Genomic DNA, 14,244 nt, shown 5'->3' on the forward strand with positions numbered 1-14,244 from the left:
GGGGCTCTGCGCTGGGGCGGACGCGGGCCGAGGGCCGCGGGTTGCGCGGCCTCTGGTCACCCTGTCGCGGGGCGCGGCCGCCGACGGGAATTACTGGGAACAAGAAGGACAGCGGGAAGCAGCGGGGCGCGGTGCTGGACCCCCAGTCCCCACGCAGAACGGGGCCCCTCCACGCATGGCGGGACGGCGCTGGCACTCACATAACAGCAGTACCGGGGCAGGGGGGGTCGCATTTTGTGGGCCATAGAAAATTGGAAATAATGTGGCCCTTCCTAGAAGTGTTTTCTCATCCTTGTCATGAAAGTTAATCAAAATTAATTTAATTTTTTTTAAGGAAAGAGTTGCTGTTCATCCATGAAAGATGCATCCTAAAGTTTTTGAGGCATTAGAAATCACGTGCCATGAGTAACCTCATGGAGATGAGGAGGTACCTTCAGATTGGTTGGTGTTCTTGTGTAGGGCTCGAGGAGGCTTTCTCGAGGGGCGTTCTTAACATTTAAGTAAACTGGGAGGAAGTTGGCTGTTGCACTTATCAAATGATGCAAATGTGACTTATCTGGCTGAGAACAGCAAATGTGTGGTGTTTATGTTGCCAATGAACCTCCGTTTCAGCTTTGACTCCACTTTCATTTTACACACTAGACTTCTCTATCTTAACACACAGGCGTAAAATGTAATTTGGGCAATGCCTGTAGTTTATTTCAGTGTAGTGTTTGATAAACATGCACCCTGCAAGCTTTACCCAGGTGGGTTAACTGTGGCTGGATGTCACTCCCCTTCTCAGCTGGACAGGGGAGAGAAAGTATAACAAAGGTTCTTGAGTTGAGATGAGGACCAGAAGAGATCAGTCACCAAATACCTAAGGGCAAAACAGACTCAGATTGGGGATATTAATTGAATTTATTACTAACAAAATCAGAGCAGGATAATGAGAAGTAAAGTAAATCTTAAAAACACCTTCCCCCTACCCCTCCCTCCTTCCCAAGTTCTACCTCTTCCCCCTCCAGTGGCCAGGGAGACAGGGAATGAGAGTTACAGTCCGTTCATCACAGGTTGTTTCTGCCACTGCTCAGGGAGAGGAGTCCTTCCCTTGCTCTAGCATGGTGTCCCTGCCATGGGAGACAGTTCTCCATGAACTTCTCCACAGGTTGCAGGGGAATCTCAGCTCTGGCATCTGGAGCACCTCCTCCCCCTCCTTCTCCACTGACCTTGGTGTCTGCAGAGTTGTTCACATGTTCTCACTCTCCTCTTCTCTGGCTGCAATTACATCTAGGAAATAATATTTTTTTCCTTCCTAAATGTTATCCCAGAGGTGTTACTGTCATTCCTGATGAGCTCACCTTGGCCAGCAAGGGGTTCATCCTGGAGTCACCTGGCATTGGCTCTGCTGGATGTGGGGGAAGCTCCTGGCAGCTTCTTACAGAAGCCACCTCTGTAACCCCTCCACTACCAAAACCTGGCCATGCAAACCCAATGCACCATAATACCGAGACACCATAATACTTCAAAAATTATTTTATTCAGCTCCATGAAGATTGGAGTTAAACTTTTTGTAGAATCAAGCCCAGACCTGTGTTGCACGAGGGAGTCTTAAAATATTTACCTTAAAAAGATTTTCCAAGCTTGACCTTACATGTGATACTAATGTAAAATAGTCATAAGTAAATATTCTCGTGGGGATGGAAGAGGCTAAAGGAACAAGCAGAGAAAGATGATGGTGGATACATTAGCAACAACAAGACAAATATAATACAGAAAAGTAAAAAATGGGAAATTTATTTTTTTGTCCTTATGTTTAAGACTGTGAATTTATGCAAAACAGTGGAACAGATTTCCAAGAGAGATTGTGAAGGCTCTGTCTTTGGAGATACTCAAAACCCAACTAAACACAGCCTTGAGCAACTTGCTGTAGCTGACCCTGCTCTGAGCAGGAGGGTTGGATGAGAAAATCTGCAGAAGGGCCTTCCAACTTGAATAATTCTATGCTTTTTAAGCCAGTTTTTTCAACAAATGTAAAGTGCATAGAAAATTATAATGAACAGCAGGATGTCCTGTAAGCTCTTTGGTTCCAAGGACCTTTTATTCTATTTTTCATTCACATAGGGAATGGAAATTCAGCATACAGGGCACATTGCCCTCAAAGATTCATCGTATCTAGTTGCCATGTTGTTGCAGGGAAAGACCTCCAGAAAACTGTAATGCCATTAAAAGGCAAATGGCTGGATGTTTTGCAATACCTGAATCTCAACTTCTCGACTGGCTGGCCATTTACCCTGTAAATGTATAATGTTTCACCTTAACCTCCTTGTTCTTTACCACTCAGGAGCCAGATACCAGCAGATTTTGAGTCATCGGAGTCATTTGAGTAATTTTGTTCTGATGAAGCCATCACCTAAATGTTGTCCCCAGCCACTCTGGTTTCCAATAGGCCACAGACAACCTGGTGTGATCAGAAACAGGGTGACTCCCATGGGTGCAGCTGCCAGGAAGGAAGCTGTGTTTGCAGCTGATATTCACAGCCCTTTCTGCTCCCACAGCCCACAGAGGTGTCCAAGGGCAGAACGCACTTGGAAACTGCAGATACAGTAGGTGTGCTCGCACAACTTTGGAACAACACAGGTTAACTTGCAGGAATGTTTTTGTAACTTGCACCTTTTGAAGAGTTCAGTAGGCAAAGGGTAAAACTATATTGTAACCAATAAGATTTCTGGCCTTGATTAGTGGTTGGATTGTGTCAGTTTTGATACACGAGAGACAGAATACAGCTTGTATGTAAGTTTATAGCTCGGTTGTTCACAGTCCTGTGAACAAAACTGTTGCGTTCCACCTCTGATTTTACCTGTGATCCACTGTTCCTTTATACTTTTCCCTACAGTTTGTTTTGGTGTCACTCAGCAGTAGGTATCTCTTTCCTCACAAAGGCAAATGAAGTTGGTGGCTTTTGCTGAGTATCCTCTTAAGTATAATTATAATTGAACTTAGCAGTCATAGTTCTGGAGATATCTGCTCATAATTTCATACTCGGACACTTAGTTATCCCATTGGCTATTTCAATGTTGCCATCAGGTTCCATCTAGGCGATAGTAAAAGGAGTTGGTGTGTCTGTCAAGTCATGAAAAACTGGTACAGCTGTAAGTCAGTGAGGCTGATAATCCATCCATCTCATTGATAATGTACTTGAGATGAAATTGTAAAAATTGGTAAAGAGCCATTTTCAGTCACAGTTCCTTCCTGTTTATCTTGTGTCTTAGATCCTTTTTGAGGTATTGGCAACATCTGTAGCAAACACCAGTGTGCCGCCTAACACTCCCAGATTTCTTGAGCTGAAGCTCCTGTTTTGTTAAGCCTGAGGTTATAAGAGGCTAAGTTGAGGGTTGTCAGCTTTATGGTGCCTGGTTTAAAGGCCTTTGGGTAGAGATGTGTTTGCTTCTTGATCTACAATGAAATAGTTACTTTATCATCCAGTTACGTGATCCTGTTTTAGTAGCCACTCTTCAACCTTTGATGAACCCATCAGGTGGCAATGAAGGGTCATTTTGAGTTGAGTCAAGGTTACTCCACTGTCCAGTAAACATACTGAGCCTGATGAAATGATCTTTTCGTATTCTTCCTATGCAGGAAAGAAAGTGAAGGGAGGTTGTTTTAATTTCTCCTAGAATAGTCCCCTGTTAATATATTCTCATGAGAATGCTCGAATAGTTTTTCTGTCTTCCAGCTTCTATTTGAAACTCATCTATAAAAAGGAAATACTGCCATCTTATCCAAGGATCTAATGTCTTCCATAACATTCTCTTTTAGTTGTTAATAGTATTGCACATGCACCAATGTTTACCCACAGTCATTGGACTAAAAAAGAAGGAGTAAGAAGGATTACCTAACAGTAGTAAAAGTGTTTACTTCATGACTGTAGTAACTGCTGACTTTCATGCGTGGTGTATTCGGGACAGTTACACTGAAAAGGAATCCTTGTAAAAATATGTCCCAAAGTGAAGGAAGTATGAGGGATAAGCAGTCATTCTATTGATAGTTTAATCTGCAGGTCCAAATAACCCTGGAGTCTTAAAAATGAGTGTAACAAAGGAAAAGCTGTCAGACCAAAGGTCTGTTAGACCTCATAATCTGTTTCTGGACACTAATCAGTAGGAAATGCCTAGTGAGAAGTAAAGCTATGGGAAAAATGTAGAGTGATACACACCTCAAAGTGCACTCCTGCTGGCCTTTGTCAGCAGAGGAGGTGGCTGGTTCATTTACAACAATAAATGTAAATCTAAAAGGCTTAAGCCATTTCAGAAAGGGTGATATCGGCCAGGTCCCATTTGTCTAAGCCAGCCCATCATGTTAAAAGTCAGTCCTAATCAAAATAATGGAAAAGAAAACATGATTTCTTTGATAAGGAATAAAAGGGTAGTAATATAACCAGAACCAGTACATGTGGGTTAAGGAAAAATGATCTTGGGAAACACACCAAACTTCATTGCTTGAGTAGGTGAGAAGTTTCAGCACAATTGTGTAGAGGGAGCAGACTTCGGTAACGTGCTTCGTACTACACACACCAAGTCTTCCTTAGTTTCAATATCATGTTAAATGGCTTAAAAGTTGATGGAGTAACAGTTCTAAAGAAATAAGTTAACACTGCAGAAATAACCAAACAGTTGGATTGTTTGCAGAGTTGGAACCTCAGTTATGGCCCGACAGTTCCATTGTGGTCTAGAAGTCATAATAGTGTTGCCACTGATTTTATTTGTGGCTGTGACAAAGTTGTTGGAGTGAGTACACGAGGAAAAGACAATAATGCAGAACCATCACACAGAGTGGATTACTTCATAAATTGAACAATTTAAATAAGTTGTGTCTTAATGTGTCCAAATGCAGAATTATGTGGCTAGGGTTAATGAATGCAAGTAATGTACCTAGAAGATACTCCTGAATCCTGGAAAGCAGAGACTTCAGAGAAGAATAAAGGGATGCAATGACAAGACACCTTGAAAAGAGCCTAGTATACGCATGGAGCAAACAGGGGTAGTGCTGGTTGGGGGTGCTCACAGTGGAGTAGATAGTAGAAATAAGGTGAGTTTTTTATCTGCTGGGTTCTGTTTTTTAAAGAGATCAAAAACTGGAGAGGCCATGAAGAAGTATAGAAGGATTCCAAGGCTTGAAAAATCTTTAGCTGCTTAATACCAACAAGAACAAAAAAATAGACATGAATCATATAGTGCTTTACTTGTAATGGGAATTCACTTTTGTCTAGAGAAAGACATAGCTGAAGTTGATAGCTGGAGTTTAAACAGGATGGATTCTATTAAAAAACTTAGACTTGACTTTCTAAATGGTAAAAGGTGATCACCACAGAGAGGTTCATATTGGGTCATCTGTGGCAATTCTCCCCTGCCCTTTAGAAGTGAAAGGAGGTAGAGGTATCTAGAAGAATATAATTTCTTGAAGTCCTGTTTTTTTAGAATTCTGATGTTTTCTATTTAAGAATAGTTTCAAATAATTTCTTTTGCTCTGTCAAGACATGCCCAGGTCTAGTTGCTGTGTAATAGACTGTGTAATAGATTTTCTTGTCTCATTTGTAGTCTCCGTAGGGCTGTTCAGAATTTCTCAAGAATTGTCCAGACAGTAATTTGTGTTTGTAAGTTAAACTAGTGTAATTATCTGTACAAACCTGTGGAGACACTGAATTCTGCAGAGTCCTCTACTGTGTATGCTGCAGTGCTTGCTCTCAGCCAGCAGTGCCTGTTTCTCCCCTCTTTCCATTCTCAGATATTACAGAATTGATATTTCCAAATATTGCCAAGCCTTTTACTGGCAGATTGACAGCCTATTCCTGTTTGTTGTTGCTGACTGGTTTAGGAAGGGGTCTTTCTATGGCCACCACAAGAGTATTGCTTCCAAGTTGCCATCACTAGTCCTTCATTATCTCTTAGTAACCACTTGGTCCTTCACCAGAAATATCCCAGGCTAGATGGTCTCAAGGGTTTCCATGTAAACATCCAGTGAAGAGTGGGCTGTGACCCACAGAAGGAAATTGTTGGCTTCCAGCCCCTAAAAGGGGTCTGAGAAGGAGGTTCTTTACCTCCTCTCACTTGAGGCAAAAATCATGGTAAAAAACCAGTTGCTGGAACATCCCAACACAGTGGTGGTTATTGCTCTGTGACAGAGGCATGTGGCCACGCACAAAATCTCAGTGGGTGAAGCAGAACCCCTTGAAACTCCCTATGGAAAAATGATGACAAGTCATCTGGAATCAACAGGATGTTTTATCCACAGTATAAAGCATTAAATCATATTATGGCCAAGGAACCAACATCATGAAATTAAGCAAAATCACAGCATAGGACAGGTGCAGTCAGACAAAAAGTACATGAGGTGCTCCAAGGTGTGAAGCAATGTTTTGGAATTCATAGTGGACAGGGGATGAGAGGTGTATATGATTAATCCTTGTGGGTAGGAGATCACAAGCCTATAAAACTGCTCAGGTCTCACTAGGTGTATGAGGCACCAAGGGGCAAGTGCTTTATAGCCTTGCATTCTTCTCCAAAGGCATGGTTCATGGAATCACAGAATAGTTTGCGTTGGAAGGGTCCTTAAGAATCATCTAGTTCCAACCCCACTGCCGTGGGCAGGGACACCTTCCACTAGACCAGGTTGTTTGGCATTATTGGTGGCAGGCTGCACACAAGCAGAGGCTTCCCTGTTCTACATCCTTCTCTGTTAGTTATCTGCCTCAGTAAAGTCAGGATAAAATCAGCACAGGACTCCAGGACAGTCACCTGCTGTATCCCCTTCTGCAACTAGAAGTCCTGAGTTTGCTGCAGGACCTGCTCCCACCTGGCGGTATCCTCATCACAGAACTCAAGCACCAGCTACTGCTGCAGCTTGGTTTGCTGCCCATCACTGTCCCTTGAGAGGCTGTGGAAGGGCTTTGACCCATCCATCTGCACTTTTCCAATCACTGCTGGTCTTCAGGATGCTCCCTGAGAGACCTGGAGAGAGAACTGGCTTGGTGTTGGCAAGAAGCTTCTTACAGTTTCTGAGAAACAAGGCTTGGAAACATGACCTGGGCTGGAAAGAGGGCCAGGCTGCCACAGTGCCTGGGTTTTGGGAGTAGCACCTGGCCTGATGTCTGTCAGAACAAACGGCTGGGCTGCTGAGATAGGCACATTACAGCCCACACTAACACATGAGCACAAAGCCACCAACTTCAGTCCCTGGAGCTTAGGGGCAAAAGTGCCATACCGCCTCATCTCCAAATCTAGGACAAATTTAAATAACCCAAGTTGTGATGCTTGCTGAACTGCTCATGGATACAAGCAGCCAAAATGCTTGGGAGCCAAAGGCCTGAGTGCAAAGGAAGATAAATGAAGCTGTAAGAAATACTTTGTTTTGACAAGAAAACTTGTTGCAATGAATGAAGATTGATGTGAACAATCGTGTATTAGTACACAGAATTCTTTTGTAGAAATTGCCATTAAAAATGCATATTAAATAAAGCAAAGGTCTTTCAGAGAAGGTTTTCATGGCATTATAAAACGTAATTTTCTCAAGTCTCAACATAGACATTACTGGGATCTGTGTAAAGCTGGAAAATAACGTATCGGAGGAAAATCTGTGAAAGAAGTATGGCAACGTGTTCATTTAGAGAAATTTCATCATGAAAAGGCTGGGATATTGAATAACAAAGGAGTGGGAAAGGCTAAACAATGAAATATGATCTAAGAATCTTTATTTGTTGCTTGTGTCTGAAAAATGTATTTGGATTTAGATCTTCTAATGGTCCCTACTTACAAAAAAAAGAGTATTTTAAAAACGTGTTCACATATACCAGGCTGACAACTGACTGACTTGCTTTTTATTCAGATATTATCATGTACCTTAGAGAACTGTGTCCAACGTAAATAACCTTCTGGTTGTTGGGACCCAGAAGAGGAATGCAAAGCTCTTGTGTTTGCTCTACCTGTGCTGTGCTACACAAGATAGTTGTAGAGAAAGATCAGAAGAGGGTCCAGATATTCACAGGCTTTGCCTTTTCTCTTTCAGTTATACAAAGGCGATAGGTTTGAACTGACCTAATAGGTTTAAATCAGTGAAAATGTTGTAAGGCCATTATGAAATCTCTACAGCTCTAGGACAACCTCTCTAATTAAAAATACTAGCAATGTGCAGGGTAGTGTCACTTACTTTGAAGCTGCCTGACATTTTGCATTATACAGGTTTTTAGCTGCTTGTATAACTTTGCCAGCTTTCACAAGTTTGAAACTTTCCCTAAGGGGTATTGGCCTCAAACTGAATTTTTTTGGAAGATTCCAGACACAGTTTTTTCAGCTGCCTCAGATCAAAATGCAGATTATTTCCCCTTGTAGAAAAGAAAAAAAAAGAAAAGAAAAGAAAAGAAAAGAAAAGAAAAGAAAAGAAAAGAAAAGAAAAGAAAAGAAAAGAAAAGAAAAGAAAAGAAAAGAAAAGGGAAAAAGAAGAAAAAAGAGAAAAGAGAAAAAGTTGGGTTTTTTTTAATTGAAAAGCTAAATATATAAAAAAAGATTAAAACAGATCTTACATTTAAACAGCAGGGTGGTCCTTGTGTTGGGCAGTAGTCCATTGCATCCTGTGGAGAACTGGTAAGTTATTTGTCTGCATTAAAATCTTGGAAATATCTTGGTTTAGAAGTACTCAGTAGACTTCTTAATAGTTAGTTGTTAAAGGAAGAGTTTCATAGGCAATTTTATTTCTAATGCTTCCTTATTAAGTGCTGTGCAAGCTTAAAGCAATTTTTAATTGAGTAGGAAAGTTAATTATTTATTCTACAATTTCAAATAATATCCTCTTAGTTTAAACTCTCATTCATGAGGGAGGACATGAAAAAAAAAGTCCATGATTTACTCTATAATTCTGTAAGTTCACATTTCAGTTGCCTCATTTGTCCATGAATCAAAGATAGGGCCTCCAGAGTTGTTGATGGGTAGTGTAATAAAGGTAAAAGGAGTAGTAAATGTTCAATCTGATAACATTGTTGGAAGTCAGCACCGATGGACCTTGAAACACAAAGGGCAGAGAAGATTCAAAGCACTAAAAGGTATTTCTATTTTCTCGGCTAATGGAGTTGCAAATGGCCCTGAGGGTTATCTGCCTCGGTGACTATATAAGCATTGTGTTTTGAAATAGGACTGTGCCAGCCCCTCCCTGTTTCTCTGGGAGGACATTAAAAAACAACCCATTACACTGAGGAACCAACCTTATTTGGGGGACAACACTGATTTTTAGGGTTGTATTTGTCAGTTCAAAGCTCTGTTATTTGGTCTCTTTCCAACAAAACTCTTGTGTAGCTACCTTAACTGTGTCCTGAGTGAGCCACAAGGATGCTTTGAAACCAACCCATAGGTGAAAGTTCCTATGTTAAACTGAAAGCTGAGTTCCCCTGGTACCGTATAAGCCAACCTCTTTTCTAATCTTTACGTACAAATAAATGTGATACAGGATTGGACTCATGGGACTTGAATTAAGAATGGAGCAAAAGTAGGAAGCAAAGCAAATTAAATTTAAATTTCTAAAACTGAAGGATTCTCTGAAGAAGGCCCTCATCTCTCCCTGCCCTCCCCTGACTTGTGGTGTGGAGTCTGTACTCAAATGGATGGGAGCTGGTGATCTGCTCCTACCTGGAACAGCTTTTCAGTAGTCCATGAGCTGCCAGGTTGCACTGGTATGTACCCAGAGTCCATTTTCCTGTGACATTATGTGTCAAAACAGACACATTCCCATAAGGCTCAAAATGCTTTCAAAGACAAATGTCAAGTTTTAACTGCAAAACTTAATTCCCAGTGTGAACATACACTGTGGTGGAATAGCAACAGCGTGAAGTAGCAAGTAATGTAAAGGAAGAATTAAGCTTTCAGGAAAATGGAAGTAATTTAAGATCACAGTTTCCAAAACACTTAAAGCACAAGCTCACCTTTACGTGCATAATGGCCCCACTAGTGTTAACAGGACACTGTGTGCCTAAAGACACAGGTACGTGGTTTGCGGGGCTGTGCCAGTGTTTGCTGGCTCAGCATGTTTAATATGTGTTAACAGACAACTAGGCAAGAGGCAAGAAGCCAAACCATATGGAGAATGTGAATACTTGTGATTGCAGTGGAAGGACTAATTACACCCCCATACCTCTTTTTGGTGAGAAGTATGGCTCCATGTTAGATTTATAAAGGATTATGTTGTATGCAATTACTGCCAAAGCAATAAATGGGACCCAAATTAAAGAAAAAAAAATACTTGTTGTTAAACTTTATGTTATCAACAGCATTTTGGCTGTAGCCCAGGAAAAGTACAAAAAATTATGCTATTTCTGTATGCCCAGTGCTAGTCCCCAAGGTAAAAAAAGCTGCTTTAATGAAAACTTGCAAAAGTTGTGGCTTAATTCTGTTGTGTGGTAGTGAGGACGACGTTGCAAATGAAATATTTTCAGATACATAATGGATTACATAATCAAATAGATGATTAAGCAAAACCAGGAAGAAAAATGAGTTAGAGAACCTTAAGGCGTATTTGTAGGAGAAAACACTTTTCAGATCTTCATTGAAAACTAAATAAACCAAAATAACTAAACCTAGAAGGGTGTAATGTTTGGCAGGGGAAGGGGCTTTCCAAATGACATAAGGAATCCAGTCTAGTATGTTGGGTTTCTTTACAAATGGCAGCACAGAGGCTCTAAACAAGAGCTGGTGGCCCAATTCATTTGAATCCTTAGGATTGTGTAACACAAGACTTAATTAAGTGAATCAATTTTTTTTTTCTCAAATACTAAAAAAGTGTACTAGGCTTTAGAAAGCAACTGCTTGAACTGGTGTTTTATAAATGCATATCCTGCAATTTCTTAATGAAATTTTCCTCAACACAAGTAAATATCATATATATTAACTTCAGCTAAAATATTTCAGCAGTTTTCATCCATTCTTGGGCATGGTTGTTTTATAAAAGTTATTGAAGAATATGTATTTATTTAAATATTTGAGGTAATTCCTTCAACAAGATGTCTGTTCATTGGAAACAAAATTCTCTTGCTTACTCATTCTTCATTGCATACTGCCCATGTAATGAGACCTGTTTGTTTTGTTTGGGTTTTAATCCTTTCAAGGCAAGAAAGGGGAAGACTTATTTACATACTTGTATCACTTACATACAGTTTTTGACTGTCACAGCTGATATGTTATTCACCATATACCCAAATCTCTGTAAAAACGTTTATTCTACCTGGTTTTAGTCTGGAAAGGTGTGAAACATGCACTTTTACTATGCCAGTGGGATGGACTGGAGATGTATGGAAGATAAGATGAGCATGTACAGATGTAGCTTTACACAAACAAAAGCAGCAACACGAAGACAGGGCACTTTAGTAATTTTAGCACTGCGTCTCTTAGAACGCTTCCATCAACGCTGCCTCCGCACAATCCTAAACATCCACTGGTCAGACTATGTGACCAACACATCTGTTCTAGAGCAAGCAGCTGTCACAAGTATTGAGGCCATGTTGATGAGAACACAGCTGTGATGGGCAGGGCATGTCTCCAGGATGAAGGACCACCGCCTCCCTAAGATCTTGCTTTACGGTGAACTTGCCACTGGCTGCCGCATGAGAGGAGCCCCGAAGAAAAGATACAAGGACTCCCTGAAACAACATCTCAGCCTTGGCCATATTGATCTTCATCACTGGTCTACTCTGGCCTCCAATCGGGAGGCCTGGAGACACACCATCTATAACGCAGCTGTCTCCTTTGAGAACACACGCAGGATCACCCTCGAGGAAAAAAGGCAACGCAGAAAGAACCGTGTCTTGCAGAATACACCATCTAAGGAATCTTTCTGCTGTGCCTTTTGTAATCGGATATGTCTGTCACGTATTGGCCTCATAAGCCACCAGCGTGCCTGTAGCAAATGCGGATAGAGCCTTCCCAAATCTTCGTTCGCGAAGCCTAGCCATGAAGTGAACATCAGCCATTAATCCAGCTGTGCCAAAAGAATGGTGGCAGTGGAAGAACTGATCAATGAAGAGTGGTGTCCACAGGGTCTGGGATGTCAGTAAAAGGCAACTGAACATGTCATGGATGCACAAGGGCCTTCGCAGGGCCAGGAGGCTGCGGGGGCTGGGAACCAGCTGTCGGTGCTCTGTGGCTGGGCGGGGGTGATGGTGTTAAGGAAGGGCTGGTGTTTGAAACTTTATAAATGTTTAGCCCCAGCCTGGCAGCAAGAACTGACCCAGAACAGCAGGGGCAGTGTAGCTGGGACTTTACACTGGCAGGAGCACTGATGGGAAACCAGCCTGGGAACAAGGCCAGGGCAGTAGCTTAAACCTTTCCCGCAGGCAGTCTGCAGGCTCATCAACATGACTCAGCATGGAAAAACAGCAGGAACTCTCTTTTGCAGTGAGCTAGAAGGAGGCATTTTTGAAAGTGCTATAAAACAAATGCAATTAAAACATAGCTTAAAAATGATTTTAAATTTTGTATGTACTAGAACAAAATCGGCAAAGATGTTCATGTAAAGTTCATGCTTCATCCCTTCAGAACAAAATCTGAGATTTGGCTGGTAATGGTGTTTCCCAAATACACACTGAAGTCTCAGAAATAATTACTGACACAGCACTTTAACTTTGTACCATTGCACAAGATATCTGCTTGTTTGTGTTAAAGCAGCAGGATGTATTCATCATGCTGCCTTCTTAAAATTGAAATAATGCATGGTAGAGCCAAGGTGGTTAAAGGAGCAGTATCTTTTTGGCTTTATAGCTATGATTACAAAACAATTTTTCCCAAATCCTCTCTTTTGAAAGTATACAATGCAACAATTTTTGTTGAGTCTAAGCCTACACATCCTTTTGAGATTGTATCTTCCTTGGTGTTCTAAAGCTGTTTCTTCAAAGAATGAACCTCAACAAGCATCATGCAGTAGAAGCTCTTACCTCTTTTCTTCATCACAGAATTGCTCTGTTTAGTTTCTGCTCAACCATTCACTGATCTCTCTAGTGAGGTAGTGTTGTTTATATGCAAGTGTAAGTAATGTAAGTATGTATGTACTTAGAGGAAGCTTCAGTATGAAATTCAGATAGTGACTCCCCGCATTTTCATGAAACCAGGGCTTTGAAAGCCAATGTTGATAAAATCAAAGAATAAACTCAAATCTGGTAGTAGTTGTTAACTTGCACTAGTCTGGTAGGTTTCTTACATACCAGAAGTCTTTTGTGAAATACTTTTCGAGGTGATATTCTTTCCTCCCCATAGTGAAGAGGTACCATATTCTGACAGATCATGGGAAGAGGTAGTTACCTATGTGCAGGTGCTGGTGCCACCCCGGGTACCTGCTCTGTCCAGCTACTGCTCCATAAAGGGAAAAGTGTGACAGCTGCTGATAGCTTGGCTACCCAGCCCATTTGAAGTGCAACTGCACACCTACCTTCAGGCAGCTAAATCTGACCTATGAAGGGCAAAAAAATAAAAATAAAATCACTCTGAAACAAATAATTGGTAAAGTGAGAGAGCTCACTGTTCATCTGTTACTGTTTTCATCCTGGCCAGGAAAATTCAAATAATTTTCAGCTTCCTTAGTTGTACATGGCATCGCTTTTGCTTGTCATTCAGCTGCATCTCAGCATCACAATTCAGTGACTGCAGAGTGGGTGGTACAGACACACCAGCACATAATATATTTACACTTACACTGTTCATACCTGGCTCTCCGATGCTGCAGAGTCATGTGCTTCATGTGTTCATTCAAGTCCCAAAATCGCATCATTCATCCCATTACTCTTTACTCATGCCAGCAGTCAAAGCTTTCCAGTTAGAGAAAATGTAACATTTTGGTGGCAAAAAAAGAACTCCGCATGTGACCTGCTTCCAGCCCCTAACCCTGGTGTGACAGGATATGCAGCACACTGTTTATATACATCACAGCTGAGACCTCAGATTGTACCTATCCATGCCCCTAACATCCCTCCTCCTCTTGGAAAGGATCAGGAACAGACTGGGTCGGACCCTGTTCCACAGGCACCACACCACTCTTGGGCAGCGCTGTGTGGCACAGTGTGCATGCACAAATAACAGCTCTAGGTCCACAAGAAGGAAGCAGAGAACAGTCCACAGTATGAGAAACTGCCTTGGGAGAGGGCTGCAGCTGCTCCAAGAGCCTTGCCCAGCTTGGAAGTGCCCCTGTGAAAGCAGGCTGATGCACAACTCGGTCAGAAGCAGAATTCACTTCCCTGCTGCT

The sequence above is a fragment of the Pipra filicauda genome, unplaced genomic scaffold (genome assembly GCF_003945595.2).
Source record: "Pipra filicauda isolate LSUMZ 115617 unplaced genomic scaffold, ASM394559v2 scaffold12_size5214236_pilon, whole genome shotgun sequence".
In the NCBI taxonomy this organism is placed as follows: Eukaryota; Metazoa; Chordata; class Aves; order Passeriformes; family Pipridae; genus Pipra; species Pipra filicauda.